The sequence below is a fragment of the Trichogramma pretiosum genome, unplaced genomic scaffold (assembly GCF_000599845.2).
Source record: "Trichogramma pretiosum strain Unisexual culture from Peru unplaced genomic scaffold, Tpre_2.0 scaffold7, whole genome shotgun sequence".
Lineage (NCBI taxonomy): Eukaryota > Metazoa > Arthropoda > Insecta > Hymenoptera > Trichogrammatidae > Trichogramma > Trichogramma pretiosum.
In genome coordinates this window covers 82,077-109,656 of record NW_019641639.1, presented here as the reverse complement: position 1 = coordinate 109,656, position 27,580 = coordinate 82,077, and the positions used below count along the sequence as shown (strand labels likewise).

The window sequence follows — 27,580 nt, the reverse complement described above, 5'->3', positions numbered from 1 at the left end:
CGAATGCTCTCCAACATCGATACTGTCACTCGAGCTTAACGCGTCGAGCTTACAAAAACAAACAACCGCATTTGTTATTGTTGTTAATTCGAGATCCGTTCATCTATCGAGGTTTAAAAGACGCGTTGCCTAGTAATCGCACGAATGCAAATGGCTGTTTTTGTTATTTCACTTGTTTTTGTCGCTGTTTTTGTTGCTACTGCACTTTCATACAGATTATGTATTACATACATACATAGTTTAGAGAAAAGAGGTCGGATCGGTATTTAAAATTCATCGATGATATAAGAAGTCTTTCTCACGCGTCGGACGCTCCATTATTAGCTATGTACCGAGGAACGATCGTACGTGTAAAGACAATTGCACCGCATCTAAAGACATTACAGATCAGTCGGCTGCGTGTATATTATGTAGCTATGCGCTGCAAAAAGTCTACGATGTGCGTGTCACGTGACGCTTGCTGCGCTGCTTACGTATTACGACCTAGTCCAACTCTCTCTCTCTCTCCCTCTGTTTTCTTATACGAGCTTTATACGTACGTATAGCTATATACCATTCAAACGGCCTTTACACATACGCTCGCTCGCTCGCACACTTTTCCTCTCTCTTTGCCGCATTTATATGCATGCATATTGTACATGCGCGCGGGGACGAGAGCGGCGGCGAGTGTATTGCTCAGGCGCAAACGTATACGTATATATGCATCGAACGCGCGTTCATGAGCACGGATTGCACAGCTGTGGCTATACCCATGGCCCCTTTGCCATAAGAGACGCGTGGAATTTTTCTCGACGAAATTTTTTATTCACCTTTGCTCGCTGCATTGCCGATGGATTACATTAGATGCACGCAGCAGCAGCTACTTGCCGCTGTATCTTCCGTAAACAACTTGCGCAATTTTATCGCGAGTAACGTCTCTCGCTGCAGCAGCCGCCGCGTGTGCTTGCGTACTACTACTCTTTTCGACACGCGAGCTCTGCATAGCGCGTATGAATTTAGTATACATGATACGAGACTGCGGATACACGTCGATGTACTCCGCAGCGGCGCGTAATTATTATTATATATGCATACGCATTTAATATATTAAAAATAGCCTGCGCGATTGGCTTTACTTTCTGTCTTACGTTGCTCGGCGTCGCGTAATGCCCGCGCTTGCGTGTGTGACCCGAGTCGATGCGCTCCCCAAGAACGGATTTTCTGTCCGAAACAAAAGCTGCGCGCGTCGCCGGTACATGAGCGGCTCTTTGCCGTATGGAGATTTCTGTGCACAGACGTATACATTCAGTACTGGCAATTAGTTGTCACTTTGATGTATCGTGTAGCGATTATATCCTTGAAGAGAGGAAAGAAAGTACAAACATACGAGTAAAGAGCTTATAGTATACTGTGAACCATTAGTGTTGGATAGAGTTTGGTCCATAAAAGCTTGATGAAGCTTTTTTGGTTTCTCAAATTTTTAAGTACAATGATAATTCGGAGTAAGCTAGGTAGAAAATGCACAACTATCGGGCAATCGAGTCAGATAAAACTAGCAAAATATCGAATGCTCGTATCTAATGTCGTCAATGAAAATTTTTTTCGTTCAACGTTATTGCTTCTGTAATATCTCGTCGTGGAGGCTTTTATCGGTGATAAATGCATTTTTCTATGCAACGTTGCGATAACGTCACGTTTTTATTGACAAATTGAGATTCGCACTAAAATCAGGTGAGCGATAAATGACATTCCAATTAGCTCTGCTGACGTCTTAATGCAAGTTAGAAGACAACGCTGTGTCGTCGACGTGATCGCTTTTTCTAGTTGGAAATCATTATTTAATGAGTGCAAGGCATTGAAAGCGATGTGTCAAAGGCACACGTACATACTTGGTAGAAAGAGTACATAATTGCGCGTCGCGAGCGCGCTTATATAGCAGGCGGCTTCGGTTCACTCGCATTCGATTATGAAAATGAAACACGTATATTCGCTACCTATGCGCGGCGCTAATGCTCCGAGCACGTATTATAACTATATAAATAATCCCCCCCGCTAATGTCATTAAAAAAAAAAAAAAAAAAAAACAATCCGAGCTTGTTAAGAGGTCGCTTTACAACTCATCTGAAGTATAAACACATGCAAAGCTGCGCGCAATTTCGCGCAGCTCCTCCTCGCTGCGGAGCATTAACAATCAGCGCGTATGTGTGTAAAAACGCACACTCGGTCAAAGCCACGGCCTTCGGGCATCGAGACTTGTCGCAAGTAGCGCGGCTATAAAATCCATGTCTCGGCTCGTCTATATGCAAGTGTGAAAAAGCACGCGTATATCTATGCAACGATTCTTGTTTGAATAAACAAAAATATTGAAAAAGCCTTGGAGCGATCGCGGTGGTGATTTTGCGCGAGAAACTATGCTTTATATGTTTATTTTCGAGCGTGAAAATGATTATTTCATTCTACGTGAACAATATGTTTTTAAAAAACAATGTAATAATTCGCGTGCACGCATGAGCCAAGAATTCCATATGCCGTGTTGAATTTGCCTTCTCGCTCTGTGCATGTGCCTGCAGCAATCATGTTGCGGCGAATAATGTAAATTTCACTCGATCGCGTTGCGACAACGGCAGCAAGTTTGTCGGTAGATGTATCCGCGAACGATTTAAAATACAATATACCTTAATATCCTACACCTACTTGTAGCAAGCAATACAGCTATCAACAATTTTTTAATTAAAAGATGAAAAAGCTCGTTGCGTGGATATTATTTAATGAAAAGTAAGAACGGGCGAGCGTAAATACACCCACTAACACGTCAAAATAGGAGAGCTACTGCTGTGCCTGCGAGGAGACTGATCAAAAATAGAAATCGCATTCTGTGCTGCAGAAAAATAGAGTTGTTGATCACGCGTCGACGCTGCGGCTGCTGCTTTATGCGTCGCGCCATCGCTGAGCTGTCTAGCGGCTTACTTCTATATCGACCTATCTGCGTGCGTGCAACTGAATTATAAGAGGCTACGATAAAAAAATCAGCGAGCTTGTATAATAGTGACAGCCTGCATGTACACGCAGACATTATAATGCACCCGATCGATAAATGGTATCAGTGCTATAGCAAAACTTGTACAGTGTGAGGCTTGCAAATTACACCCAATTAGATCTATAAATTAAAACTACGTGCATGTAGTACATTATAGTTGTAGATAATATTACAAATCATTCAGACCGTGGAAAATTTTCATACACATATCGATTTTTTACTATACACATGCTCGATAAATCCATTTTATGCTTTTTCATTATTAATGTGATGATAAGTTAGCAGTTTATCAGAATTATTTCACGGATTTAGATTTCAATCGAGAGCTTTCTACGCGTTTGAATGTAAAAAAAATCAACGTATTGAAATAGTGAGTACTTCCATCCCTGTATCCAGTGCAAAAGAAGTGTCCGAAAATACTATACGTCCGAGTAAAAATAAGTCAATGAATGTGTAATGTACACATTGTAGACTTCGTATGCCGTAGCGCAGCGTAAACAAGAATGTACAAGCAGCTCGAGATGCACTCACGCGGCGGCGGTTTTCGAGCGAAGGGAAACGCGTGACACGAAACGTAAAAATTAGAGGCACACACAACGTTCTATTTTTGTTGGCGTGGGTGGCCAACGGCCACAGCTTTCTTCTTACTCCTAATGCACATTTTACAGGGCTTGCGAAATTCACTCCTACTCGATACGTCGTTCTAATATTAATCGAGCTCTAATATCCTCTCGTACAGTACAATAGATGCGACTTTTATCGACGAATATTTCGCGCAGGCCATTGACGTGTAGCGAGCTTCGTGCGTCACTGATGATCTTTGTCTAAAATACATGTATACATGCGAACGTGGTGCGGCTGCTCCATAGGATACCATAGTTAATTGAGCATTGCGATGAGTAAAAGTGAACTCGCTGACACGTGACGCGCTGCATAGAAATGCTAACCTTTGTCCCACTGCCACTGTCACATGATTGATACTCCCAGTTTTATCGCGGTCAGCGAGTTTACGCCAAATTACGCAAGTATTTTTTTTTTTTTTTCAATTCTTCCGCAAACATGTGATGTGAATAACCGCTCGTGATAAGCCAAGAAGGATGTTTGTGTAATGTTTGAGCGTGCACTCTTTTATCTACCAAGTTATGACCCACGGGTCCTTTTAAATTTAATCGAGTTGTCGGTTTACTTGAATAACCACCCAGATTCAACCTGGTCAAAATTTACGGTTGTCCAAAGTCAGACGGTGCGCATTAAGTAAAATGCATAAGCAGTTACAGGGTCATATATTTTATTGTTTATCGTAAAAAAAATTACTAATTTTAATAATGTGATCGAATTAATTTACACGATTTATTAAAAGTATAATAATTAATAGTTTTTGTACCAGTTAATAGCATATTAATGTTATGTACAACTACTTTCCTCCAAAGCATCATATGAGAGAGATTGAGTTATAATTTTCATCAAGAATATAGAATGAAACTATAACAAAATATGTTAGCTTACACAAATTGCGTTATGTCATAGGACTTGTACCAATGATGATGATAATCTTAAAATAGAAAAGTGCAACATGAGTAGAAAAAACGACTAAGCGTGAGGTGTGTGTATTTATACTTTGATATGTGTGTGTTTGATCAATCACACAGTGCACAAGTATGCTATTCGCTAAACAATGCGATAACATCTATGAAAAACATTGATTCTTAATCTTATCCTGATTATGTTGTTATTCATTTTCAAGCTACAAGAAAATTAATTTGCTGCCTAATTTATACTTGAAAGCGTATAAAAAGCAAAAGAACTTTTTCATCCTTTGCAAAAAATATGAAATTCGACTCTTCATGCAAACAGTTTTGCTTTCAATGAGAACAACCTCGCGCGTTGATTGTGCCGCACTTCCGCTTACTGTTTTCGCTGTAGGCACTGCAACAGGTACCGAGAGAAAAATAGCCGAATGATGATATGTAGGTCTACTAAAATAATCTAGTAAACAAAAAAAAACAATTTGTGCACTTTTTTTCACGTCGAGGACAATAGAAAGCGCAATTGCTTTGGCAGAAGAGCAGGAAGTGGCACACGGTGAAATTTGAGGAATTTTATCAACGTGCCTCAGATACGTGTACGCACGCGCGATACATTTCTGCCGGCGATTTCTGATTCGATTAAAATTATCATCAATCTCTCCCTCTCTCTTTTACTCAGCTCGAAGAAGCTTATAAAGTTTCACATGCACACAAGTGCGTTCTGCTTCCTTTTCGCGAAACTGGTTTTAAAAACCATCTTCATACTCGTTGCCGTTGCGAAAAGCAAAGGCTCGCCTGGTGTAATAGCTACCTCGGTCTTTTTCTTTCTTTCTTTTTCTCCTGAGTCAAATAAAATAATTCCACTCGATGCTGCTGTTCGTGCACACAATTCGACGCATGCATCGTCCACGAGATGTTAAATCTTTCAAACTTGATTTCTTTCATTATGATCCAGAAAGTAAGATTATAATGAGCAAATAAAAAATACTCGAGTGCAATTTGTGCGAATATAGTTACTATTTTCAATACGTTGAGATTAAAAATGAAAGACTTTGCAAAAAGTTTTTTGACTTCTTCTCGATATTTTGCTATCTATAAATCGAAAATACAAATACATATAATGTACATATGATTGTCAATGGAGATTTTTGCGCAAGATTAGTTAATTGGAATTGGTAAAAAAACGTATAACATTAATAACAATAGTACTTTTGTAGGCACATGCATTGACCACATTTTGTTTTATTTACGTTTTTCTCGACATACCAAATTAATATTAATCAAGCGCATAGGTCTACAGAGCTTGATACAAGTCTATTCGTTTCTTCATTCAACGACTCGACACGTCTCGTTTCAGGTATAATGGCCTCTCTTCTTCTTAACTTTTTCACGATAGCCTCCTCTTTCTTCACTTTTCTCTGCTTACGTATGCTAGCAAGGAAATTCGTGTGCATCTTCAGCTCGAAACTTTGCTTTATGTCTGGTTTGCTCGGGTAGGCTAAAGCTCTTTTATCTTCTTTTATTTTTATCATTAAGTCTGCGCGCGAACGAAGTTACCAACGTCGTGGCCGCCAACGCACGACTGTTTTATTCGTTATTTTACTTTCTAAACTTTAATACTTTGAAAGTTTTTTGTGCTAATTGTGTTGTAATAGTGCATTGCGCAACGGGGGCAGGTCTCGTATCTATGCAAACCTCGCTACGCTCGGGAAGCAAACTTGACATTCGTGCAATATAGAAATCCACCCCAATTGCGTACTTTATTTTTTATCGTAGTATGAGGAAAGTCGATTTCGAGATGTCCATAGTTGTGCGTTAAATTAGCTCTCTCCGTAGGCAGTGATGAAAATTATTTTTTCCAGGCGAGTACGACAAAAGATGACAGTTTTAGTCATCAAGTAGTGTAAGAGAAATTTTAAAATTGCGTTAAAAGACCTCACCAGGTGCTTTTTTCAGCGAAAAAAGTTTGTAAGTATTTAATTTACAGCAGCTTCAAATAGTTAGTTAATTATTGAATCTGAACTTTTGAATTTTCATGGAAAAATTGTCATCAGATAGCCGAATTCAGTAACTTCACGATAAAACAAAGACAACGAGCTACTTTTGAGTCCTAGAAGTTTTTTCAAGATGTTAATACAATTTTTAAAGAGCTTTCAACTGAGATTGCAATAACAGAGTATAAAAGTCGAGCATCAAAGCAAGCGCTCGCTACCACTTCGCCCGCGGCTTTCATATCCCACGAGCACGTTGAGCGAGAAAAAAAGAAGCGTAGCAGAACAAAGGATATGTGCGTTCTGATCGACAGCGAGAACGAATGAAGAGATTCGAGTGGCTGCGCGTGTATTTTCCTTGCAAATTTTAACAAGTATCATATATCTTGGCTAAGCAACACAAAGACGAGAGAGCTTTTTTTACAAAGGAAAAGAATCACCGAGTACTCTTCAAAAATTCGTACACTTATAAACCAGAGGATATATTTTTTAAGAATTGTATACGATAAATGTTATAGCCTAAGGAAAAAGATGTGTATTTGTCAAAACCACCTGATCTTGTACCATTTCGTAAATACGTTAGCGGGTACCTGCAGTAGAAAAAAATGTCTATGTTTTTAAGCGCGCATGTCGCTTATTATTACTAGTATTCACCAGTATTTTAATTTGTGTTATATTCGTCAACAAATTGATTAAACGAACGGTAAGAAAACAAGCATGTCCTAAATTATTATCAATCGGATATACATAAATAATATATTAAAATCCAAATGAATGCTCGCAGTTCATTACATACAGAAGACGCACCGGTAGATTTTCGCGTGAGCAAATTGACACGCAAACCGCCTTTGCTCACGCTGCTTTTTAACATTTTTTTCTACCTCCAACTCGTTGATTGCAACGCTTGCATTTTAACGCGATGCTCGCGAGCAACTATACGTGTGGCCAAAGCAGCACATTTTTTCCCGTCATTAGAAAAGTGCAAATCTGATCCCTATACGTGCGCGTTCGTAGTAAGAAACGATTTTTCTCTCTTAAAGCTGTGAATATATTATATAGTGCACAGTATGAAGGAAGGGAATTTCAAGCATTTTTGTAACTCCGTGCATGAAAAGCCAGACTTGCGAATTTAATTATCTGTAAACGAGACATTTTATGTAATTTTTCATTTTTATGGCAGCTAGCACTTTTTACTTGGCACGTATACAAGAGTAATTATACATCATCCGTGCACTAGCACAGATGTATACGCATTCGCACTCGGGGTACTAACGAATATATTGGGGTTTTCCCATTCATTGGTGTGCGAGACACGTTTTATACTTGATATTACCTCGCCATTACATGGTATTGTAAAATCACGCAACGCAATGAGACACAAGGTTTGAATTTGTTATTCTCATTTGTATTGTTTAAACGAGAAAAATCGTCGGGATGAAAGCGAAAAGACAATTCGCGTTTTCATTGTAAAATATATTAATCAAACGGATTAATATGTGTATGTTATAATACTTTTTGAAGTAGAAAAGTTCGTGATTATAGACTTTACAATTTTCTTGTATACTGGGTTGGTTAGCCTTTGCCTGAAATTCATCGCATCGACTAATGCAAATAGAGATACAGACATACATAATGTTAAAAAACTCTGAAATTTTATGAACTATTAACGACATAACGTATGATGCGTCGAGACTGGAAAACCTCGATCATTGGCCAATCGAATTAATTCTGGCAAGGCTAGCGAAAAAAGTGTGTTGTGCTTGTAATTCAAAAAATATTTTTAAGCGCGATCGATGCAGGTCAATGGAAGAAATTTCGCGCAAAATAAACACGTAAAATATACACATACGCTAACAAACACAGAAAATCATCATGGCGATGACATTGACGCTACATATAACATTGAAAATGAATGTGTAACGACACAAGGGTACGTTGTTGATCAGAGACAAAAATCCATCAAGTAATTTTCGTGTATTCGGGCAAATATTAGCTTGGTTAATTATTGAAAAATGAAGAGCACGTTTTTCAGCTTTGGTATAATGTATCGAATTGATGTATTAAGTACATGTACAAAAAATAGAGAAATTGTTTGTTTTCGAACGTAATGAAAATATTTTGCGCAAAAAGTCGAGGGAACATAAGAAAATGAATATATAGAACATGGATTGATCGTACTAAGAGTGTATAATTAGTCACACAACAGAGGAAAAATCTAGAGCGAAAACCAGTTTTGCATTGAGCTATCGTCCTCTTTTCTTGTCTTGCCACGAAAAACAGGTATCTCTATACGAGCACGGCATTTAATGTGGCTCTTTAAAGTCACTCTCTCTCTTTCGCGTGCGATGCAAAAAACGGATCTAACTGGAGTGTAATGCTGCGGAGAGGTTAAGTTCGAGCCACAATAATCGCTGCAAACGAAGCCTGGTCAGTAGCGCCGTAGGGCAGATGAGTAGTTTAGCGCGCAACACGCCGCTTATACGTTTTTAAAAAGCTCAAAAGTAAACAAGCAGACAAGCAGAGAGCAGCTCTCGACGTTACGATATAGACATACATGTGTACGACGAAGCGTAGGTCGCGCCGCACAATATATAGATGCACATTCGGTATGTCGCGCAGCAGAGTATACATATACGTAATGCAGCGTAGGTTCTCGCGCAGCCGCGAACTTTCCAGAAACTCCGAGATTCTACGCTCGCTCGTGTACTCGCGGAAGAGAAGCTTCATCCCTTATTCGCGTTCCGGCGCAATATTTACAGCGAGACCGGGAATTATATTCGCGTTCGAAAGTGATACGATTGTCGCGATGCGATTCGCCCTTTGCTCGTAATGACATCGTCCGATTCTGTTTACAATTGACAGCGATTATATCGACGCACTGTAAAGTGTTTGATTCTGCAGCAACGAGAAAACGTAAATCTGGCGTAGTAGGAGCCGCCCCTGTGTTAAAGTACGCGGCAACAGTATCAATATTTCTCGAGCTAATATGGGCAGAGCACCGAATTTGGTGTGTTTACATTTTATAATCAGTTACAGAACCAAACACCTTACAGTGTACGATAAACAATAAAAGTACGTGTGGTAGAATAACATGGCAGTACTTACATTTTTCTCCGAGATATATCTCGTCGTTTTCGCTGCTTCTCGTTGACCGTTGCTTTATTATCAAAATCGACGAATAACCGAGGGCTGCTGCGTGCTCCGAAATTTTGCTGTGCCGATAATGCCGCTTTTTTCTTGCTTATCCCTCGAACGAAACGAGACACGAACTCTAGAACGCACCGGGCGTCGACGATCCCTCAGTGCGTTTTGGATGCAGCTTGTTTTTTGCTCTTTTCTCTTGCTGCAGCCCACTTTCTTCCGACAAATACAATAATTTCAGCACACTTGTATAAAACAGCATACGATTGATCGGTGTGTATGCGAATATCGATATACACGCGTTTAAATTCACGTACGCATATATTTGTATACGAGCGAGCAGTTTGAGCGGCTCGTTTTCTTGGCACACTGGTTGCGAGAGAGACACACAGTTTAAAGACAAGTTCGAATTTCGAGCGAATCTCTTCTATTCGCTCACCTGTACGCACACACACACACACACACAAGCTCACACGCGCGCCGATAATGGACAAAATGTGCTTTTTGATTGGTCGAAAAGCAAAAAATCGACTCTGGAATGACTGGCGGTTATGCGACTACCAAGATGCGGTTAAAAATTCGCTGGAAAACGTGCACACTCTGAGGCTGGATTTTTCAAAAAAAAAAAACACTATTACGAAGCTCGGGGGGCGAATCAAATAGAAAGAGATAAAAGAGAGCACTGAACTTTTTCAACAACACAGCACACCGGATTATATCATTCGTTGCGCTTATGTAAATTTTGGTCGCACACTAAATTGCCTCGAAAAAAAGCTCGGCTCTTGAAATCCTCGGCGATTCGTATACGTTGAAGAATAGTTTTGACGATTATTAGCGAAATAAGCAACTAAGCAAATAACTTGGTTATTTGCTTCAACACAAAATATGTTGTTCAACACGTATATTATTAGGAAATAAAATGCGTGATTGCGATTGTGGCGTTGAAGTTGTAACGTTATGACTTAGTCGAACGTCGATAGTTGAAGTGTCAATTGACGGTTGCTCGAAGGAAATAACAATAATCGCTTTGACGCGAGCTTATTCGGTCAACTGAACGCAGCACACCAATAGTTTTGACACACTATAAGCACACGACGCAGCTTGACTCGCAGACTCGCACCTACTGAAAAGTTAGCGACACGGCTCGGCGAGAAAGAGGCAGCCAGCGGCTGCGGCGGCAGCAGCGCGGAGCGGCCGGGCCGCCGTCGAGCGTCACGATTGCCGTGTGCCGTGTGCTGCTGCAGCGGGGGGAGGAGGAGAAGCAGCAGCAGCAGCAACGATGCAGGAGGGGGAGGACGCCAGCTTATGTACACTCGTGTTATGTATATAGTGGTGGCGATCGCGATTCGCGTACTTAATACTACGGCGACCGATCCGAGCCAATTCTTAACGGTGGGCCGAAGGGAGATGCTGTTGGTACGATTTGGAGCCTTCGTGTCTTATCCTCCTATCATACACTGTCTTTGTCGACTCGTACTAAACGTCTGTCTTTCTGCGTGTATAATACGCGCGGAAAAGACACGGGTATTTTCAACCGCTGCGAGTCGAACGCCTCTGAACGATCATCCATCTCGCTTCTCGCCCGGCCGTTCGTCAGCCTCTGATCTACGTCATGTATTACAGGTGCGATTATGCCGCATCTATTGTACTGTATGCGCTGCGTTTTAAATCGATTCTAGGAAACGTTCATACAAATCCCAAGTGTTTGGAGAGTCGTAATATCGATTCTTTCGTTTTTTTTTTTAAATTTATCTTATTATTGTTTGGATAATTTTTACGTATTTACCCAGCCGAATCAACGTTAAAAGGTTCTGAAACGCCAATTGGCGAGAGACAGAAACGAGGTTACGGCCTGGTCGAGCCTATACCGCTGGGTGTCTTGACCAGGCAAAAATTGGGTGAAACGTTTCTTTCTTCCAAAGGGAATCGTAAAATTAAGCGATAAACGCAATAAAGATCGGAACGGTTACCCGATATTCTCGAATAATAGAGGCGGCGTCGAAGCCGTTGACCCGTTTTTGCGCATTTTTGCGAGATATAGTTTAATTTTCAGCCGCGCTGACCTGCCACCGTTACGTGCGCATTTTTATTAACGATAATAGCACCGAGTACATGACGTCGATCGAGACTCGTCGTGAATTTCGTCGGAGCTTAATTTAAAATTATTCATTCCTGCGCGCGCGGGCGACTTTGAAAAAACTGCGCACAGAGCTTTTGAAGCGTTCGAAAGCGTACTAGAGTGCGCAGCGCTCATATGCGAATTACAGCACGTCCTATGCACGCATCTCATTTGGCAGCTATCGCGCTGCACGATATTTACGGAACGGAAAAGAGCGCGGGACGCGCCGGTCTCGGCTAATTAACGTTTCGAAAGCTTCGTAAAATATTTTGATACAATAATTAACGCTCCGTCAATCAGCTTGCGAAATTTCGTTCTTTTTTTTTCTGCTTCTTGTTCGCGATAACGTGCAGCTCTACACGAGAGCCTCGTGCGTATGCCTCCTTGTTTACGCGCGTGTGTATATTCAGAGTGGCGAGCGCAATGTGTACCCTGCGTATACATACACTGATTTAAAAAACAATATTAAAATGAAACATCGGTAAAATGTACAAGTCGCGCACGAGGTTGAATTATTTTTTCTTCTTCTTTTTTTTGAATAGCTGCGTGCAAATCGTAAATTATTTGTCTGCCAGTCGTCGCAGGCATTCGCGCATCGAGCAAACAAGTTTTGAAACGTACGTAAATCGGGCTCGGGGCGTCTTTGTGCGTTAAATCGTCGGCGGTGGTGACCTGGCTACGTGCGAGCGAGCAGAGACTACAATACAATCTCATCTTTCGGTTCGATAGCCGTATCAAGAGGCTCTCGCGGAATGGAGCGAGAGACGCGACTGAACTCGAGCGCGGGTGCAACAGCCGTAGGAGAATTCTCATTAGCGTCCCTCGGAGCCTTCCTCTAGCTTCTTCTTCTTTTTTATTCTTCTGTTAAGCGTCATTTCCTTCTACGCGTCCGACTCGAGTGATAAGACGGCCACGACGTCGGCACTTTGTTGTTCTTTCCACGGGATTATCGGTATGCGAAGGTAAATTCGAATATCTTCGGAGGTCGATCGATCGTCGAATAGATTCAACTTTAATACACTACATTATGTATGTCATAAAAAGTCAATGACGTGCTTTTACGAATTTCCTCCTTCGGGCACATGCTCGATCGTATACGTCAAAACAAATTATTGCGAAATCGTGGAACGAAAGACGCGATCTCATATAATAGTATACAGCGCGAATAGCCACACACACGCACGTGCACAATTCGTATATGACGCGTTATTATTGACATGTGTAACGATCAATTTTACAGCTCTACGTACATCGTATTGTTGAAATGAGATAAGGTATTAATAGGTTGGCCCACGTGTATCGCGTGTGCATGGATGCTGCTGCTATTTTTCGAGCATATATTATATGCGTTGCCTTTGGTCGCGAATGCGTCACGCGTTACAGGCGATTAATGATCCATCGCAGCTACTTAACTCGCACTCGTAGCAACCAAGTAATTAGCTAGTTCTTACGAAGATGCCCCTCGTAAAATTCCAAACGATCAGCCATATATTTGCAATATATTAGAATTTCGTATGTGCAATATATCGCCGGTATATTACTAACATAGAGGCAAAAACTTATCCGCACTTATGTTGTAAATGCAATGCAATACTGAAGTGAATATTTTCGGTCAATATGTTGACGATGTATTGTCACCCGAAAGAATGAATTTGAAAATAAAATTATCTTTTGATTATGCTTTAACGTATATTTTTCATTATAAAAATCATACTTTTCGTGGCTTGCATATGGTTAAAAATGATGATTTATTATTATTACATAATACATCATGCATTTACACTTTGAATTCAAGAAAGTCTTGAACATAAATTAAAATATAATTGAGATACATCACAAAATAGGCAAGATTAAATTATGATTCTTTTTTATTTTTGCATCGGATTATTGGATTAGTGCTTCGTTGTAACTTCAATGATTCGTGGCGAATTATTGCAGCTCAAAAATATTTTTTCTAATGATTTTATTTCTGATTTTCAACTGCTGACACGGATACGTGAATCTGCAGAAAGAGGAAAAAAATATTTTAAATGTATTCCTTAATAAATCTTTCAATGGACTAATAATGAATAAGTAAATATATTTCATTCAGGTTACTGGGTAACAAATAAATCAAATTGTAACAGAATATGTAAATTTAAAACAGGAGTCAATGGCATTTGACGACTCACTTTTGAACGTGGTTGCTGTTTATCTGTGATCTTATTCATCGCTATCAGTATCTTCAACAAAAAACTCCAATTTTTTATAAACTTCACGCATTTTTAACTATTTTACGTGACTCTTCTTATACCAGACGACTAAAATTGACTATAAGGAACTATCATTGACGTAAGTCATGCACATAAAAATCAGCAACATATCGCAAATGTATCTCCAACCGATTGAATTTTTTCCAGGGTGTGCGCGTAATTTTAAAACTTTACTTTCTGCGCGCGACTAAGCTGATTTCTCGCGTTGCAGGATACAACTTAATCCGTGGTGAAACAGAATTTAATTATTTTTCGGACGATTGGCGAAGTGTGCAATAGCCAATCATCCAAATTTAACGACTTTATAAAGCTCGCGACTCTCTAACATCTATATGAATCGATGTATATAATATATAATCTTCAAAATTGCGTGCAATATTTTGAGCCTTAGTTCGCACACGTACGCTTACATAAGTCGATATTTATAAAAGTATAAAATATTATCCAATTGGAAAAATGAAAAGAGACGCGCGCGTTCGCAGAAGCAAACTTGAAAATTTTATGGGGTACTTTTTGAGGCTGGCAGAGTTTTCCGAGGATTTCTTTTCATTAAAATTTACGCGCGAGATAAATACGTGGAGAAATTCGGATGAGGCCGATCAAAGTGTTAAAGGCTTCGCGAGATGCCGAAGTTACGTAAGGAGAATATAAGTCAGCGTCTTTGAAGCATTGGCATTAGCAGCAATTCGATCCGCGGACAGATACACACGAACACGGGGAGAGCCTGCGCGCAAATGGATAAAAGCGAGTTTAAGCTGCCATGTAGGCTTCGATAACGCGCCCAGCTCGAGCCGTATAGTACACTATTTATAGTCCTGGAGCCAAAGAGGGGTCGGATCGGCCACGTGAAGAAGATGGATGAAAACATGTTATTCTTACGTATTTTTTCCCGCTGAATCCGAATATCATAGTTAAAAGTCGCTCAGACTGCCCAAAAATTTGTTATAAACAAATATATTGCAAAATGAAGAAAATTTAAATTTTTCTAAATTTTAAACACATATTTGTGTTCTTTGAGCAATTTTAAGCAAAAAGTGTCTCTTGTAAAATTTTCGTAAAATGATTATTTACCGAGATATTGAGACTCAAAGAGGAAAAAATGCACATTTTTGGCCATTTTCAAATACCCATAACTTTTGAAATAACAACGTTAGATCGATTTTAGACCCGTCATTTGAAAGATAAAAACTTAATCTTTAAGGTGATACTAATTTCAAACATGATTTATCATACTGGACATGTTTTTTTGCACTACAAACATCGGCGTTGCCACGTTCTGATGGCAATGCACATGTCAGTAGCACGCGTAACGCGATTCCACGCTCTGACACGCCGATGTTTATAGTGCAAAAAAACATGTCCAGTATGATAAATCATGTTTGAAATTAGTATCACCTTAAAGATTAAGTTTTTATCTTTCAAATGACGGGTCTAAAATCGATCTAACGTTGTTATTTCAAAAGTTATGGGTATTTGAAAATGGCCAAAAATGTGCATTTTTTCCTCTTTGAGTCTCAATATCTCGGTAAATAATCATTTTACGAAAATTTTACAAGAGACACTTTTTGCTTAAAATTGCTCAAAGAACACAAATATGTGTTTAAAATTTAGAAAAATTTAAATTTTCTTCATTTTGCAATATATTTGTTTATAACAAATTTTTGGGCAGTCTGAGCGACTTTTAACTATGATATTCGGATTCAGCGGGAAAAAATACGTAAGAATAACATGTTTTCATCCATCTTCTTCACGTGGCCGATCCGACCCCTCTTTGGCTCCAGGACTATTATACGCGTACATAGTATCGTAAATGTATATAAGTTGCCGCGATTATAGAGCAGCAGCGGCAGCTCTGCGTAATAATGTAACGCATTGCTTCTGCACGGATAGCGCGCGCGGCTCGATGATGAAATTCACGCAATATATATATATATAGGCGTACAGTAGCTGCTGCACAATAAAGAAGCCGGTCAAGCTCGAATTTTCCAAAGCAGCCGTGAAAGCAGCAGCAGGCAGGAGTAGACTACCGCAGAGCCTGTAGACCAGCAGCAGAGGCCGAGATAGGAGAGCAGAGCAGAGAGCGCAAAAGCGCGGCTCGAGGCGATTGGAAAGTAAGGTCGTCGAGTTCGTATATATACACACACACGAACGCACCAGGCTCGCGTTCGCGCTATACACTTGCAGTCTGTCGAGTGCGCGCACACACACACGTACACGCGTTTGCACACAGACAGCAGGCAGAGTCGGTGCGGGAGGTGCATTCTCATATCTATCTCTCACTCTTACTTATGTACTTGCGGCTCTCGGCTGCGCTTACTTAATGATCAGCTGTGCGCTCGAGGTACAAACGTATACACACAGAGGCATACTATATAGCAAGAGTACGCGCGAGCGAGCGCTCGTCGGCTCGATGATGTCGAAAAGTCCGGCTTGTGCTGCACGCATATTTAGCTTTTTTTTTCGTCCTCACCGCAGTCGAGCTATTGCCTCGCTCGCGCGCACACACAAACGCACACGGCACACACGTACAGATTTATAGATATACAGTCGACATTGCTGCTGCTCTTGTTTAGCCAGTGATTTATCAGGGTGTGGTTCTTGTGTTGCTATGCGAAAGATTTCTGCACTTTTTTTTTTAACTCGCTTGTCTATATAGTACAGGCGACGCCAGGCACATTTATCCATGATCGAGCTCCGATTTTGAGCTTTGAATTTTTCTATTCCGACGATGCTCGCTCGTCATCGACGATCCGTTTATTTTTTTCCGGTTTTTTTTTTTTTGCAGCTTACTGCAAACGTCAAAGATCGAAAGCTAGTCAGAAATTAGTGCGAACGTCCAGAGTGGTACGTGCGAGCTTTTGATATCAAAAATTGCGCCCTTTACGCCTGCAAATAAACAACGAGTTTCTCGATGGCTGACAACTAAATTTGCGATGAAAAATGTTTTCCTCGCGGTGTAGTCCCTGCGAGTATATCGTTCAATTTATTCCATTTTGGTGGTGTTACTCTAGGTCGAGATTGTTGTTTTGTCTACCTACCTGTGAATTTTAAAATTTAATCTAAAAGTTGCACTTTATAAACTACAGCCGAGAAAAATCGCAAGAAACTCGGATGTTTTTTAATTTGAACTTTAGCGTGATTTCCCCAGAAATATTGTAATCACATTTAGCTCGCTTAATTTCTTTGCAGCATCAGAAATGCGTATGCTACAACTTCTTGTCTGGTCAATCGACACCTACACATACACTAGTAAATTTTCCTATGAATTCATATTCTCTCCTCGCTTGTACAACTATATATGGCCGTTTCTCTGTGAGATCGAATGGCCAAAAAATGTTCAACTGGCTTGAATAATTTGTTTTTTTTTTCGTGTCGACGATGTGTGATTTTTGAAAAATTGGTGGTACCCAAAAAAGTAAAAATGACTTTGAAATTCATTTATTCATTCGATTATTTATTAATATATTTTCACGTACAACTTTTTTTGTAAAGTGCTTTTTAGTTGATTATGATCGAAATCCAATAATTTCGACCCTGCATGGATTAGAGCGTTCAGAAGATCCTTACTTGTCACCTGAAGAAGTTTTATGTTATATTGAAGCCCTCTAATTAGAAAAGAGCAAAAGAATAAATTTAAAAAATTAAATATAAATAAATTAAGGCACACAATAATATATATGAACATATATGGTTTACTCTGCCAGTCCAAGAGGGTGTCGACCCCTTACGAGTCGGAGTTGTTGCGTTGCAACTACCGTCATTATAATATGCTATAGGTACAGGTATGTTTTATTTTTCATCGGCAATACTGCTTTCCAGCGTCTTCTTCTTTCTCCTCTTCTTCTTTTTCGAGCTTCGCTCTCTCTGAATGCAGCAAACTCCTGATGCACATCTATATATAAAGTCTGTAGGCGAAGTGCGCGTTGATAGCAGCTAACTGATGGTAGTTTTTTAATTCTAAAAACTTTTTGCAGCTATTATTGAACAAAGATTCTAAAAAGTTGTCTTGATTTTCTACTGTCTTGGCTAAGACGATTATTAACAAAAGTTGGTTACTTTCTTGCTATAATGTAACGATATAAAGGAAATACTATCATTGAAATACTAACAGTTTTATACATTCATAATTAGTCGTTACTTTTTATTTGTAAACATGACTAGAATACTGACTTGTGCACATTTTTTAAACGCAGACGCTATAAAATGATCAGAATTGCCGCATGCATGCCTCTTCAAAAAAGAATAATTAAATTTATCGACTATTATTTAGCTCTAATGTCTTCGTCAGAGTTGTATCTAACAATAAACACGCAATTGGCGCGTTGACATGAAAATTAATTCCACGTCATAAAGTCTCGCGGTAAAAAAATGTTATTATATCGAAATAATTGAAAATGTTATGCGAAATTATCTGCTCGTGCATATTAATACGTAACCAATACAAACTTGAATCGAACTCGCCTCCCCTCGCGCTGTGCTTCATTATCGTCGAGAGATTGACAAAAAAAACTGACCGAGATAAATGGCAAAACGGATTCGTTCGTCGTCGAACTCGAAACAATAAAATTCGCTCTTTATATCGTATACAATGTAGGTGCGATCGAATATGCTAAAAAGTGAGTGTGTATACATGCGAGAGTTAAAGTAGCTCGCGCGATAAATAATCGTACGATGTCAAGTTTAGTGCAGTGCGGCAGACTACACGCGACGCTCGGAATGATTTTTCGCAATTGTTGTTTTGATGCAAACAACTGCTCGGTCATGCGTAGCTTTCATTCAGGTTTAATCTGCAGCCGCGCACATATACATGCACAATATATTTCGAATGTGTCAGCGTGCGGGGATCGATTCGATCCACTCGCATTATGTAGATACACTCGCGCGGTGCACCCGAAGAATTTCGGTATTCTTGGCTTATCGTTGTGCACTCTAGTCGTACCGCCAGTGGTCGGCGACGATAAGCACGTTTGACAATCTTTCGGCCGATCGCGATTACAAACGTCGTTCTTCTTTTCTTTTTTTTTTTTGTTTGGCGGAAGCACGTGCTGCTGCGGTATATGCGGCGCTGCTACTTTGCACCAATACACACATATATACATATTTGTCCGAGTCGTCATCGCGTCAGCGTCGTGACGAATGGAAAAAAGAAATCTATGTGCTTATTTGCAACAGCAACAGCAGCAGCGGCTGCGATGCGGCGGCGTCGGCGTCGACGCGGGCTAACATTGTCACGCTAAACTTAGCTCGACGAATACTCAAAATGGATGTGCGCGCAACTCTCGACTCGGCGTTTTTTCTGGCCTGCCGCCAGGACTGCCTTGTGCATCATGCACTCTCTCGACCGCTGTACATTTTATAATATTATTATGTCACCTGCGGAGCGCGCGAGTGGTATACCTATGCCGTATCATACTTGTATGCGCAGAGAGGAGAAGGAGAGCATTAGCCATTATCAAACATGCCGATTCGCACGATTTCGTACTTCGAACCAAGTCTATCGACGCTCGAACGCGTGTGCGGATCCCAAGAGTCGAGGAAGCTCGGCGAAGCCACTGCACTGATCCGAATTAATTTGCGTTAATATTTGCTTAATATAGCTTACACGTGTCATCTCTCGTAGGAGGATATATAAATTTCGAAGCGTGTTTCGAAGTTCAAGTTACTCTGCGCGGTGCGCGCGAGGAGAGAAAATATTAGCACAAGCCAAAAAACGTCGAAAGCAAACGAAAAACGCGTTTCGAGCAAATTATCATTCGTTCGACGGAGAGAAAAAGAGCGAGAGCAGCGATCGCGCAGCACGTGGGTGGAAATTTTCAGCGATTCAATTTTTTGTTATTCTTTTGTACGTGCACGAAAAGCACGAGCAATAATTGCAACAAAATCAAATGAACGATCTTTTCGTTTATTATTTGAATTCATCGACGGCAATCCTATATATCTGCATAAACTGACTGAGATTATACGCCACAGGTAGGACGTCTGGGTGAATAAATTTTACGCTCTACTCGGTGCAGCGAGAGCGAAAGTTCAGCGAGTCTACCTATATATACGTGTACTCGGTCACATATGTGTCCGCAAGCTTGTATTATACATGCGTGTAATATAACACTACGCACAGATGCCCACTGCCGTCACCTCGGCAAGGCCGTTCGCGGTTTTTTCCTCCTTCTCTTTCACTATTCGTCGGCTTCTTTTCTTCAGCGCGCCTGTACAACAATCTTATAATTTGACTTGTAACATCAGAAAATTGGAGCAAGATCGTTTTCTTTTAGCTGTGATGTTTATTTTCTGTTTTATAACGTCCATGTTATACCTTTGCAGCGTTCAATCCTGTTCCTGTATTCAGCTTTTTAAGCTATTCTTATCTTCAAATGTTGATGAAAATTCGTGTCTTGTCTCAAATTTCCTCTAATCAATGCAAAAATGTGATTTCAACGATTTTTCGATCGAGTGAACGTGATTTATGCACTCGCTGTGCTAGCGCTGCTCGCTTGTTTGCTTTGCACAACACTCGTCCGTCGTAAACTAATGAAATTTATACGATTTTCAAACCAGAATGAATTACGAAATTAAAAAGCTACGAAAATTTTTGCTTTTCTCATTTTTGTGCGTATAATATGGAGCGTTCGGCAATAGCTTCGCAGTCGAATACGAAAAATAAGGAAATTTCACAGCACTAATTATCATCGTATAATTTTATGCACGCATAGATCGGCAGAAGAAAAAATAGTTCTCGAATATTTGCACACATTTTCGCTCGGTTTTTTTTTTTGCGAACACACCCATGACAACTGGGGTGCCAAAGGCAAATTATAAAAGTTACGCAATGCTCGCAGAGCATAAAAAATATTTCTATTATGTGCAATACTGTCCCCTGGACTCGTACACGCGCATTTGGTCTACTTTGTGTAGCACGAATTACTTTCATGTAATTTCCGTTTCTTTTTTCGACTAATTCGTGTTATTAGATGCCGTTCGCGTAACCCACACGATTGGAACAATCAATAACTTTTTGCGTATATCGCTCAAAGATTACATATTTTCCCTCTTTGATGCAGGTAAAAAAATCAATTTTTTCGTCATTCTACTTACTGTAAGCGCGTGGCGTCGATAAACAAAGAAATCGGAGAAATACAGTCGATAGAAAAGTGTGTGTACCTGAGATCGCGATTGTATCTCCATGCATGCCGGTCAACTCGGATCGTTGAGTCGCAATTTACATACTTGTTTGAAATAAAAATTCGATATCAGTTCGGCACACACTCGGCGGTCACGTGCACGACATCGAATTACCGAAATTAAAAAAATGCTCGGCTCGTATATATGGGGCAAATTTCCTGAAGTGTCCTAGCGCTCTGCCGCACGGCATTTTTTGGCCGAATCACTCAATTTCTAACTCGCTGTAAAAGTATCAAAACGCCCCTCAAAAAAATAACTCACTAATGATTTTGATAGGAAATTTCCTCAGCTTTCTGATGGTGAGGTCCGATTTTTCGGAATTTTCCATTTTCACCTCGGAAAATGCAAGTAAACATTCAAACTCGAATATCTCGAAAAACGCCACTTTTTTTGGGTTTTTTATTGTTTCAATCAAAAGATGAGGTCTTTTTACATCGGATATGGTAGTTTTCAGAGTGTATTTTTGATGAAAACTAAAGAAAATACGGGAGGTTTTAGTTAGCGCTCGGCCGCTCGACGCGATTTCCAGCCTTGCGCGGCTCGCTGTAACTTGTAACTCGCTCTTATGACATTGTGATTTGGCTGGAAAAATTATTAAACATATGGTTTCGATAGGAAATTTTCTCAGCTTTCTTATGGTGTATTTGGATTTTCCGATAATTTTCATTTTCATTGGGAAAAGTAGAAAATAGACATTCAAGTCCATTTTTTCTAGTGAAAATGAAAATTATCGGAAAATCCAAATACACCATAAGAAAGCTGAGAAAATTTCCTATCGAAACCATATGTTTAATAATTTTTCCAGCCAAATCACAATGTCATAAGAGCGAGTTACAAGTTACAGCGAGCCGCGCAAGGCTGGAAATCGCGTCGAGCGGCCGAGCGCTAACTAAAACCTCCCGTATTTTCCTTAGTTTTCATCAAAAATACACTCTGAAAACTACCATATCCGATGTAAAAAGACCTCATCTTTCGATTGAAACAATAAAAAACGCAAAAAAAGTGGCGTTTTTCGAGATATTCGAGTTTGAATGTTTACTTGCATTTTCCGAGGTGAAAATGGAAAATTCCGAAAAATCGGACCTCACCATCAGAAAGCTGAGGAAATTTCCTATCAAAATCATTAGTTAGTTATTTTTTTGAGGGGCGTTTTGATACTTTTACAGCGAGTTAGAAATTGAGTGATTCGGCCAAAAAATGCCGTGCGGCAGAGCGCTAGGACACTTCAGGAAATTTGCCCCATATATCTATATCTATATTTACATCGTGGGCGCTATTATACCTCAAGGCTAGCGAAGAAAAAAAAATTTATTATAATACGATGCAGCCGTAAGTATAATCTCGCATGAGAAGTCAATTTATATATCATGTATATGCGAATATGAGCCAGGAGAAGAGTATAAACGCGGGAATAGGAGATCGTAATCCTCGCTTCGTTCGCTCGCGCGCAGCCAAGAGCGTAGACGTGAGTGTCGATCGGTGCGCGCCGCCGCGATCCTGCTATTGGTGCGTATACAGCTGCTGCTGCGAGGGCACCGAAAGTGAAGGTGGTCTAGTATCTATTCCATATAATGACGTAACACGGACACGCGCTGAATTTATGTACTAAACGTTTCTCGCGCGATCGAATGAATGGCAGCATCGCAGCCAAGTGCACGTTTACAAAGGCTTCCGATTTTTTCTCCCTTTTTTATGTGAAATGTAAGTTTAATTCCCCCATCGAATATCGATAAGCCGAATGGATCATTTACGCACGTGTCATTAAATTCGGCGTATCGTGTGTTTTGACGAATAGTCGATAAAGCAATTGTCATTGCGACTCGTGTGTACATGAGTTAAAAATGTTTGCGATCGAGGAAATGATGAAAGTTATTAGGAAAACAACGGTGGCCTAAGCGTTACAAACGATAAATTTATAATTTAAACACCTGGAAGATAGAATACAACGATATCGGGCGCAATATTTCATAGCGTTTTGACGCCACGGTTCGCGCTCGAATTAATGATGTCTGTGGCCGGTCGAGGAAAAAAAAGCTCAACGAGTGTTTTGTTTATACGAGTGATATATATTTTGACGCAACTTGCGTAACGACCGCCACTAGGCCACCGCAGTATAACTCGACTCACTCAACGTATTTATGGCGCTGGACAATATTTCGCATAGGGTAATGAACATTTCATAGCGTCGTAGACGCAATTTCGGTACGAAAATTTATTACAATTTTGATCGTCCGAAAGATTTTTTTGTGCCACGGACAGCTCATTTTCACGAGCATCGAACTTTGGACGCGTCCGCACAACACCCATATCAGTCTCTCGGCGATTAAAAATCTTTCTCAAATCTCAAGATGCGCACGATAGACGGGGTCGGGTATTAATAATCGATTTGTTTTCCGCATCTATTTATACAACATTAATTTATCTATAGACTAGTGTCTCATTCAGCATTCCAAGCTCGCGAACGAAAAGTCATCTCACTACAAGTTTGTGTCAATTTCCTCGTCAAAATTCGCCAAATTTCGACCTATACGCAGCAAACGCGGGTGTAATAGGCCGTGGTAGATGCTGGACTGTATCACTTTGGCGCTCGAGAGACTGTACTTCATATAAGACACGTAACGCAGACAAACTTACACGCGGCAGGCAATGCACCTCGCGCTTAAAACATTGCGGCATAATATAAGCTTTCACGCGCTCCAATACGGCCTTCAAGGACGTTTGTCAATATTGCAGCGCGTACAACCAACTACTGTACTTTTCTCCGTGGCTAATTTTTTTTCTCTCTCCCCCTGTTTTTTGTTTGATCGCCTTTTTTTGCTTTCTTGTCTTGTAAATAAAAGTCTTGAATTTTCAAGCAAGACAAATGACTTTGTCTCTCGGAGCGGAGCTGCAAGAGCGGCAAATTATAATACTCGCGCTTTGTTGCTTGACTTTATAAAAGTAATATGCGAATTTTGCTCGGCTAACAACTACTGATTGAAATAGAGAATGTATATTTTATATGTACGTACTTATACAGCCTGTGGATAGAACAAAGGACGAGAGTTCGCGTAATAATTTCCACACACACACACACACACACACGTATACACTGGGCCGCGCACACTTTTTTGTAGCTATAAGTCGAGACCGATCGACCGAGCTTGATATCGACATAAATGTAGAGTTTGCCTAATTGTTAGAAAAAGAGACGTCTTTGGTATGCATCAATTATTTACGTTACCTAGTCGACGATCGATCCCCACGCGTGGAGCAGCCGTTGATGGAAAAAATCTATAATATGGGGCTAACTTATTCTGCCTATATAATCGTTTGCACGTGTCCCCTGTGCCTATTCGTTCGACCTCTCTTCCAGATGGTACTTGCAAGTACAAAAGACAGAGAGCACGAGTAAACTTCGTGTTACATCGTGAACGTATGTAGAAATCACACCCGTATACTCGCGTACACACATTCGGGGCGAGATAATTTTTGAAAATCAATGAGGCATGCGTCGATGTATGCCGCATTATTGGACAACGTTGACTGCGCTCCTTCATTGTGATTAGTTAATTGAACGAGTCGAAATAATCCGTTATATTTGAAGATATTAAAACGCTCGCCAAAACTCGATTACGGCCGGAATCGACAGTGTAACCGAAGGGGATGATAAGGATGAGGCAGCGAGAGAAATATTTTCCGCTCGATTCGCTTCTTTTTTTATTCATTCGCTCGATATTTTGTTATATTTTGTTTACGAAGTCGCATTGATTTACAATCACAATTGACGGAAAAAAGTTATTTTACAAGCGAAAGCTGCTAATTTGGAGCGTATCGGTTTTTCTCAAAGAACAAAGACATTTCTTTCGTTCAATATTTATTGAGACGAAAATCATAACAAAAATGCTGCCAGCGTGTCTTTATTAAGATAACTTTATCTCTTGTTTATCTTATTTTTATTGTATAAAATATATAGTCATCATTTAGTCTGTGCAGGAGGTTTTGCATATACGCGCTTTTCAACGAGTTATCTCATCATTTTGCTCGTACACCTCTTTCAATGATATTAAAAAAAATAACTTTGGCTAGCGTATAGATAAATTTTTTCTTTTTTTTAATCTTAATTTGTACGTGTCTCGGTGAACAACGCAATTATAACTTTAAAAATTATAATAATACATGCTCCATACGGAATATAGAAAATGAACAAAAAGTCTAGGTTAAAATACTTGGTAAAACATGACGTGACATAAATATATGTAGGAGCAATTGATCAAAATCTGCAGAACAGCAGCCAAGGCACGAGCACGTATCCCAGGCTCTCTGCATGGACATTTCAACTTGGCCGTAAGCAGACTATCATTTCGCAAAGTCGTTTCGTAAAAGCTCGCGTGAGCGCGTGCGACAAACAAATTATAATACGTACGATACGTACGCGGACTTTTATTAGCGGCATAGGCGCGAGTTTAAAAAAATACAACGTACGCCGCGTTTCAGGTCAAATTGACTCTCGAGTCGACGAGAGAAAGAGAGAACCTAAGCTAAGAATGAAAAGTAAAAATTTAGTATAGTATAACTATAAGCGCAAAGCCTTCGGATCGATCGAAATGATGGATCGTGCTCTCGAGGTGTATAGGAAAATCTGAATATCTAATCGATGCGAGCAGCCCGCGTGGTATAAATGAATCGATAAGTATCGAAGGAGCTGCAGTGTGACTTGTACACGCCTTTTACGAAATTTTGCCTGCGCATATACATATACACGCGTATGCGTAGCAGCGATCGGCGGCGAAAAATTAATCATATATGCAATTTGATCGTTCAACCGCTTGTCACAGACGTCTTGCACGCGTAACGAAAGCAATATGTGTCTATAATACGTGTACGTGTATATGAACGTTTAACAATCGATGACGAAAACCCTCGTGTTTTTATAATAAATGTACACACATCGTACGTTACACGCGCACTGGATGGAGCTCCAACTTATTTAATAACAACCCTCATTTATAACTGCGGCAGTTTAAAACTGCATATATCTGCATAATGCGTGAGAGCGCGCGGTGTGTGCAGGTTGTAAGCGCGTCGGCCGTATGGCCGCACTCCCCATATATATGTTTTATAAACTGGTAAAACAGGAAAGTGCCATTTTTGCGGGCGTAAAAAAGTGGAAGACAAGTGAGACTTGCAAAATGCGCCCGAGACCGGTTTGCCTCTCCGCGCGATCGTGCTTAGATTCGATATACATACGGACGCACGAGCGCAACCGACTGCGCGTCTATATATTAATGCGTCTATTGCCTCTCTGATGTTCTCCGTCGTCCAACTTGCTGTTCGATCTTCAACACCGTACGAGATTCATCTCATTTTTTGGTGCTGTATCTTTCTAAACATCTACGCATCATCTATAACATTTCATATATTATTTTTTAATATTTTGTAACAATATTTACCTATCGAGTGAGCTTTTAAAACTCGTAGCTTTGAATTGACCCAGTCAAACAATAATGCCTGCAGGTGTATCGAAACAATCGAATTAATTATCTTTCACGAAGATATTTTTGTCATTGTGATTAAACTTACTGTTATTGTTCCGGATAAACAATATTTTCAAATACCCATCCAAATATGTCGCTGCGTATTTATAAAAGTCACGACGTGCGTGTGCTAATACACGTGAGCTTTTTTGTCAATGAACCGTTTTATCGATTCCGCTAGATAGTGACCGAAGTGAATCATCCTCGAAGCATGTCTGCTAATTTTACAAGATTACCAAGTCCGTTCAGTTTTCATACGGACTTTCAAGAATCATCGTTTCAAATATTTAAGTAAACTGATAAATGAATACAGAATAAGTAGCGAATATTTTTATAAAGTGCACACATTTCGACTCAGCAGTTTTTGTTTTGAATTTTATCTTCTACGCCGCGCCAATTGTCTAAAATATATATATTAACTAAGCAATTCAGACAATACTATTGAAGTACAAGAAATATACATAATTCTTGTCATGCTTTTTCTCTCTCTCTCTCTATTGTCCATTGTACGTGACGTAAATTTCCTATTATTCACTATTTTTCACACGATATTTGCTTATCTATATTTATTGGCAAACTCACTTGACTATTTTACGTCACTTTCCAATTTAATTAGGCATGTGTTCAAAAATGTTCGTATTACAAAATTCTTACGGCCACATCTTTCATATTTGTGATAATTTTTTTTTGGTCACTGAATCATATTTCATTTAAAGTTTGCAAAATTAAAATTGAAAAAGATTTTTTTAAATTTATTTGTTGGTATTTTATGAAAAAGTCCTCGAAACATAAAAATTATTTTTATACATTATATATTATTCATATATTATTTAATATTAT

General features: G+C 39.8%; 1 protein-coding gene across 1 annotated transcript in view; it reads right to left on the bottom strand.

The window, feature by feature from the left end:
- Window positions 1-10,820, bottom strand: part of LOC106656271 — a 35,867-nt gene extending 25,047 nt beyond the window's left edge. Inside the window, exon 1 of the mRNA XM_014377128.2 lies at window positions 9,639-10,820. The gene's annotated coding sequence lies outside the window, so the exon portion shown is untranslated. The remainder of the gene's footprint in view (window positions 1-9,638) is intronic.
- Between the last annotated feature and the right edge of the window lie 16,760 nt (window positions 10,821-27,580).